At 50.7% G+C, this 7,840-nt stretch overlaps 1 protein-coding gene across 1 annotated transcript in view; it reads left to right on the top strand.

Moving 5' to 3' along the window:
* The window catches only part of LOC137620543 (transmembrane protein 115), a 44,281-nt gene that overhangs the window by 981 nt on the left and 35,460 nt on the right, over nucleotides 1-7,840 (top strand). The gene's annotated exons all lie outside the window — the stretch shown is intronic.

Here is a 7,840-nt window from a genome sequence, read left to right as displayed (position 1 = left end):
GCCTGTTTGGCCATCTTACTAACGCTTATTATTCACTTACTGGTCTTTGCTCCGCGGTGGCTGGTTTCGCTCACAACTTACAACTCATTGCTCCTCTGTTGTACCAAGTAGTACATGTTATGTTACGTGCATTGGGCGAATTGATTAGTGTGTTGGTGAACAAAAATTCAGTGGCCCAACTACCCAAGGCTAGTTTAACATATTGCATCAGTTGGTTTAAGAATACAGGTAAAGGCATCACATCAAGGTACCTGATAAGTAATTGCCCTAGTAGATTGTCATAACCCAACTACTGTATTGAGGAACCCAGTGAGAAATTTATTTTTGGGTGGGGAATCAAAATTTGATTGTATTACATCATTTACTTTATAGCAGGTACTTTATATGTAAACCACTCCAGCTGGAATAATACTTAAGTCGTAGGCCTATGTGTCATGGGAAACCGATGTGATAACGTCCTTGACTGGTGAGTGCCAGACTGGGGTTCGAGTCCCCCTCAAATTCATTAGTTTCTTTGGTTGCGGCAACCTCATCATCCTTGTAAGCTAAGGATGGGGGGTTTGAGGGAGCCTATAGGTCTATCTGCTGAGTCATCAGCAGCAATTGCCTAGTCCTCCTTGGTCTGAGTTTGGGTGGTGAGGGGTTTGGGCACTGATCATATGTATGTATGGTCAGTCTCTAGGGCAATGTCACTGCCTCTTGCCCCTGCCATTCATGAGTGGCCTTTAAACCTTTTAAACAACCTGGATTTCAGATTGGGAAAAACATTTTCAAGGGAAACTCAGTGATGCATCCTAACCTAACTACACCCTCCTAACCTATTCTAGGAAGCTGAATACTCCTCTTTACTTGGGTGTGGTGGAAAGATTTAATTGGTTCAAACTGTTAGATACTGAAACTACATTTTACATTAAAAAATAGAACATTTTCTAAAAGGCTAAGATGCTATAACATTCTCAGGTGTCAATTGGTCTTGGGGAATGCCGTTGTTCACATTTATATCAGTTAGTATGCAAGTTTTTATTCTTTGGTTCATTTTGTTTATAAACAAATCTTGTCAAAACAGCCCTCATTCATAAGATTAAAGTATCAAATAATTAGCATTTTCTTTTTAATATCTTTCTAGTCTGTGGGTTGAAGCCTATAATGTTTTTTTTGTTTCATTTTGTTTGGCAATACAAAATATGTAACCATTGGGTAGTAGTGTATTGCATCTGTGAATATAGAAACACAATTCGGTATAATAAGCATCAATTGATCTACTGTATTTATCTGCGTAAAACTATTAAGGAACCCATTAAAATTATCAAGTAAGTAGTGGAAAGGTGGAGGACAAGGGTCATAACCTTTCCACCTTCCAAGACCCTAACAAATTTTGTCAAACCTCTAACATCAGCTCCGGATTCACTAGTCTGCTCTTTAAAAACCATCGTCGGGGCAAGGTCCTAGACCGGCTTGTATACTGGCTGGGATTTCCTGCAGAAGCATATACTGCTCCTACCTTACAACCACCTTATGGTTAATCCAGAAGAACCAGATGTAGGAAGGAGCCATGACGCATTAGGACCAGCAGTCCCCTACTAGTACTGCCATGTGGGTGATGCTGGGCGAGCCAGTGGGCAAAGTGCCAGCAACATGGTGCTGACGACTAGATAATACAGGTCCTATGGGATGTGCTACATTCTGTTCTTTGTCTCCCCTTCCTTTCACACATATACCGAAGACAATTATGTCTTACCTCCCAAACACATTGAGAAACCTCACCCTCCTTCTAGTAGTAAAGACAATGCTAGACAAGGGCACGCTTCCGATCGTACGGGACAGATCTAAAGACTTTTACATCTTTCTCTTTCTAGTGGAGAAAACATCTTGGGGCTGGAGACCAGTTGTCAATTTCTTCCTTTTGAACAGGTTCGTCCTGAAGACCCTGTTCAAGATGGAGACGGGGAACTCCATATGATCGGCAGTAAGGAGGAATCACTTCATGCTGATCCTGATCTGGAGGATGCACACTTTCAGATCCCAGTTCATTGGTCCAGCATGAAGTTCCTCTGTTTCATTTTTGGGGGGAAAGTTTCTCAATTAAAAGTCCTGTGCTTTGGACTATCGACAGGCCCCCAGATGTTCACAAGCATCTTTACACTTGTTTCAGATTGGGCTCATGCCAACAACATTCGTTTGATTAGATACCTCGACGACGGGCTGATACTGTTCTCCTCCCGAGGTCAACTTCTCTAGTACAGACAGGCTTATTGCATTTGTATATATGGGCATCATGATGAATCGGAAGTCCAGCCTCAGCCTATGCTGTGGATGGAGTACCTGGGCATGCTCAAGGGAGTGCTCTTAGAGTGCCTTCCTCTGGAGATGCTGCTTGTCTCGGACGCAACAAAGGAAGGTTGGAGTCCACACCTGAGGAACAAGATTTCCATTGGGTGGTGGGCCAAGAAGGAAAGACTATTTCACATCAGTGTATATATTGGTATTGAAAGCAGTGATCTTAGCCCGAAGTCTTTTCAATATCAGCAGATAGGTCACTTGGTGGCATTAATGAGTGACACCACCACCTTTAGTGGCCCACGTCAACAAGCAAGGAAGTGCTTTTTCACAGCTCATTTGCAAGTTAGCTTGGCTGTATGGAAACACTTGTGTGTGTTGGACAACAGTTTGTTGGAGCTATCAGCAAGATTCATTCAAGGCAAGAGGAATGTTATCGTCGATAAGCTCAGTTGCCAGGGTCAAAGTTCCTTCTCAGGGAGCTAGTAGGAAGGGATAGCTTTCCCTGCTACATGCCAGTAACTACCAATACCTTGTTATAAATTTTAACTGCAGAATTCCAAGCTTTGCTGAAATCATACTCTTCTTAAAGCACTTTGTTTTTATGAGAGAATAACTAATATCTTAATATTCCCTGCATACAAAAGGAGGAATAATGTACCTTTGTTCCGCAACGGAAATACAAACCACGCTATTTAATATGGGTAATTACTTTCTGCGTAGCTGAAATGATGAGCCATTAGAATTTTAACGAGGGGTTACTACCCCACCTCTAGTTAGCGGGGTATAGGGAGGGTAGCTTGCTAACCCCCCCTCACACACACACCTGTGCTTGAGCTCACTTTGCTCTCGGCTTGGGTGGTAGTCGGACATGTCCGCTGTCACCCTCGCCTTCTTTGACAGCCATTGCTAATCTTTTTTGCTTTTCCTTTGACAGAGTGTGTGTGAAGTTGGCCTCTGCAATGCGTAAGTGTCCTGGATTACCTGACCGCCCTCATGGCACGTATATGTCGGCGGTCGAAACGGACCCCCACACCTTGTGTCCTTACTGTAGGGGCCAGTGGTGTGATAAGAATAATGTGTGTAGGGAGTGGTCTACCCCCCAGTGGGAGAGGTTTTCTCGGCGCCGGAAGATGATGTCCAGACAGGATATTTCTCCTTCGAAGGTTTCTTTGAAAGGAGAAAATCCCAAGGGCTCTTCTTCCATGGCCCAAACCTCCTCCGAAGCTCCCACTCGATCGGTTTCTTCCGAGAAACTGTCAAGTGGTAGCGTAGGCCGTAGTTCTGTTGACCGATCTCGGGGGTTTGGGATAGGGAGTTGCCTCCCATAGCGAGGCAGCTCCTCCTCCTCCCCCGGGGGAGGATTGTAATGTTTATGTGTCTAATAATGATTTTTTGCAGCTTTGGGCTTCCTTGGGGCTTGAGGGTTTGACATGATCAGGTTGGGGGCAGCTGTCAAACAATCGCCGACTTTAGCAGAGGTTGATCCTCTGTCTATCGTCGATGTTGTTGTGGCAGAGGCTTCCAATGAGTTGTATCAAACCTCTGCTCCTGATGTTGCTGATGTAGCTGAAGGCTTAGTTCCCCCCTCCGAACATCCTTCGAGGGAGGAACTAAGTCCAACGGTCTGTCCTGCCGGTGATTCTCCCCCTCATGGAAGTTCACTGACAGAGAATCCTCTTCGGAGGACTGCTGATGGTCAGCCCGCTGACCCCACGGCCTCCAGAGGGCGTATAAGGCGTAAAGCCCGCCTTCCTCTTCGCTGTAGAGGCCTTCCTTCACCTCACAAGGGTGTTAGGAGGTGCCTCTTCAGTTCATCATCTGCACAGTCCGCCTGAGAGTAACCTTGCCGTCGTTCTCCGACTCTACCAGCTACACCCCTGGACCTCTTTGCAGATCGTTCGCAATCTCCTTCAGTGGAAGGTCGTCCTTACAAAGGGCACGCCGACCTTCCACCCGCCAGACCTGCTGACGCGCTGTAGGCGCCAACTCATCCTGTTGTAAAACAAGCAACGGTCCCTTCGGGGCACAAAATTGTGCATAAGTCCCTTACGCGCCAGGTCTCCCTTGCGCGCTAACAATCATCTGCGCGCAAGTGCTCGCCTGCAGACGTTCCTGTTATAACGCGCCAGTGCTCACCTGTGGGCCAGCGCTCTCCTGTTCGCCAGCGTGCTACTCATCCTGTTGCGCGCCCATGATCTTCTGATCTGGGTACAGTAGGGAAGGTAACCTCTTCCCCTGCTCGCCATCGATCGCCGACGCGCCATCGGACCGCGCCTGTGCGCCATCCTTCACCTGCGTGCCATCGCGCGTAAGGGTTATATCTCCTGCGTGCACGCGCCCAACGTTATCGCCCTCACAGGCTCTTCGGCCAGATCCTGCGTGCGAACAATCGCCTTAGCGCGTGCGAGCGCTCGTCCAGCCTTCTGCGCGCCCTCTGCCATCTCCAGCCAGCGCACCTGCACACCATCACTCGCCCGCGCGACCCAGGGCAAATCCTATTGCGCGATCCCACGCACAAGGCTACAGGACAACGCGCATCCAGGTCATCATCGTCAGCGCTCTCCTGTTCGCCAGCGTGCTACTCATCCTGCTGCGCGCCATGCGCACCCCTGTTCTCTTGCGCGCCAGCGCCAGCATACGGGCCATCGATCTCCTGCGCGCCCACGATCTTCTGATCAGGGCGCAGTGGGGAAGGTAACCTTTTCACCAACGGGCCATCGGACCCCGCCTGCGCGCCATCGTGTGCAGTCTCCGACGCTTGCCCTGCGCACATACCTCCAAAGCTAGTTAAGCACACTCATGCGCGCCCGTGTGCAAGGGATATATATCCTGCGAGCGTACCCAACGTTATCGCCGTCACGGGCTCTTTGGCCATATCCTGCGCGCGAACAATCGCCTTCGCGCGTGCGAGCGCTCATCCAGCCTTCTGCGCGCCCTCTGCCATCTCCAGCCTGCGCCCCTGCACGCCATCACTCGCCCGCGATCCCACGCACAAGGCTGCAGGACAACGCGCATCCAGGTCATCATTGTCAGCGCTCCCCTGTTCGCCAGTGTGCTACTCATCCTGCTCGCCTGCGCGCCAACGATCTCCTGCGCGCCCACGATCTTCTGATCAGGGCGCAATGGGGAAGGTAACCTCTTCCCCTGCTCACCAACGCGCATCGATCGCCGATGCGCCATCGGACCCCGCCTGCGCGCCATCCTTCACAACGCGCATCCAGGTCATCATTGTCAGCGCTCTACTGTTCGCCAGTGTGCTACTCATCCTGCTGCGTGCCATGCGCCCCTCTGTTTTCTTGCGCGTCAGCGCTCTCCTGCTCGCCTGCGATCCTCTGATCTGGGCGCAACGGGGGAGGAACCTCTTCCCCTGCTCGCCAGCGCTCACCAACGCGCCATTGGACCCCACCTTCGTGCCATCGCGCGCTCTGCGCGCCCACCTCCACAGCCAGTTGTGCGCTCCCGCTCGCAAGGGATATATCTCCTGCGCGCGCGCCTAACGTTATCGCCGTCACGGGCTCTTCGGCCAGATCCTGCGCGGGAACAATTGCCTTCGTGCGTGCGAGCTCTCATCCAGCCTTTTGCGCGCCCTCTGCCATCTCTAGGACACGCCCCTGCGCGCCGTCACTCGCCCCTGCGCGTCGTCACTCGCCCCTGCGCGCCATCATTCGCACGCGCGACCCAGGGCAAATCCCATCGCGCCAGCGCGATCCCACGCACAAGGCTGCAGGACAACGCGCATCCAGGTCATCATCGATGAACGACAACACCACAAGCAAGGGGGTACCTTTTCAAAGCAGCTATCCCATCTCACAGTAGAGATACTGAGATGGACCGAAGTCCACTTGATTCCACTATCGGCTCACTTCATTCCAGGTAAAAGGAATGTGCTCGCTGACAGTCTGAGCAGAGCGTCTCAGATAGTGAGTACTGAGTGGTCTTTGGATCATCTAGTAGCCAACAAAGTCCTGACTTTGTGGGGTTCCCCGACTGTGGAGCTGTTCACTACAATGCTGAACTTCAAGCTCCCGCTGTACTGCTCCCCAGTCCCGGATCCCAAGGCACTTTAGCAAGATGCCTTCCAACAACGTTGGGACAACATCGACGTGTACGCCTTTTCCCCGTTCTGTCTGATGAGGAGGGTGCTCAACAAGACCAGAATATCAGTCAATCTCTCGATGACCCTTATAGCTCTGCTATGGCATCACGCGGAATGGTGTCCAGACCTTCTGCAACTCCTAACGGAACTTCCGAGAGAACTCCCTCCACGACACAAGCTACTCAAACAACCACACGCCAACATCTTTCACAAAGCCGTAGCTTCACCACGACTTCACGCCTGGAGACTATCCAGCATCTCCTCGCAGAGAGAGGATTTTCGCAACAAGTTGCGAACAGGATGTATGGACACCTGCGAAGGTCATCCACAGGGGTCTACCAGGCAAAGTGGCGAGTTTTCTGTGGTTGGTGTCGTGGAAGGGGTATCTCTCCACTCGATGCCACTGTTCCAGCAATAGCGGAGTTCTTCATGTATTTGCGAGAAGAAATGCGCCTTTCAGTCTTGGCAGTGAAAGGCTATCGCTCAGCCATAAGTCTAGCCTTCAGGCTCAAAGGAATGGACATTTCCTCCTCGCTGGAACCTTCCCTACTCATACGAAGTTATGAACTCACCTGCCCTCAGTCGGAAGTGAGACCTCTTTCATGGAACGTGGTTCTAGTTCTCAGGTCTCTTAAGATACCTCCCTACGAACCATTACGCCAGGCTTCAGATCGCCACCTAACTTGGAAGAATGTGTTCTTACTAGCTTTGGCCTCGGCCAAGCGAGTCAGTGAACTTCATGGTCTCGTATGACATCACCCGTTCAAGGGGAAGGGGGGAGGTAACGTTCAGATTCGTCCCAGAGTTTGTTGCTAAGACTCAGCATCCGGGAGTGCTGGACCCTCGGTTCGACTCTTTCCAGATTTTGAGTCTTCGTTCTGTAACAGATGACCCAGACCATCTCCTACTGTGTCCAGTAAGGAGTCTGAGGCTATATCTCAAAAGAATGGCTGCAGTTCGTCCCCAAGTGCAGGCATTGTTTGTGAGCACTGGAAAAACAAAGAGGAGGGTTACCAAGAATACTATCTCGGCATGGATTCGTAGGGTGATCCATCTGTCCCTGAATCCTGACCCTCCTCCGTCACGTCGCCCTAGAGCACATGATGTCGGGCGTAGCTACGTCCCTGGCCTTCAAGAACTTTTCAGCGACGCAGGTTCTACAAGCGGGGGTGTGGAAGCGTCAGATGACCTTCACAGCCCACTACCTGCAAGACATGACCCACAGGAGGCTTGATACGTTCTCTATTGGCCCCGTGGTGGCTGCACAACAGCTGGTTTAAAACCTCAGGCTCCTTAATGGACAAGTAGCAGAAGGTTGAGGGCATTGTTACCTGGTCTTAGTCTGCATGAATGAAAAGGTTTGTCTGGCCCTTATTCTTTTCTTCATCCTCCCCTCTCTTAGGGAAAGCAGCATCCTGGGTTCTCTGCACAGCTGACCTCAAACCACTGCAGGTAAACCATGTT

The sequence above is a fragment of the Palaemon carinicauda genome, chromosome 27 (assembly GCF_036898095.1).
Source record: "Palaemon carinicauda isolate YSFRI2023 chromosome 27, ASM3689809v2, whole genome shotgun sequence".
NCBI lineage: Eukaryota > Metazoa > Arthropoda > Malacostraca > Decapoda > Palaemonidae > Palaemon > Palaemon carinicauda.
This window is presented reverse-complemented; position numbering and strand designations above follow the sequence as displayed.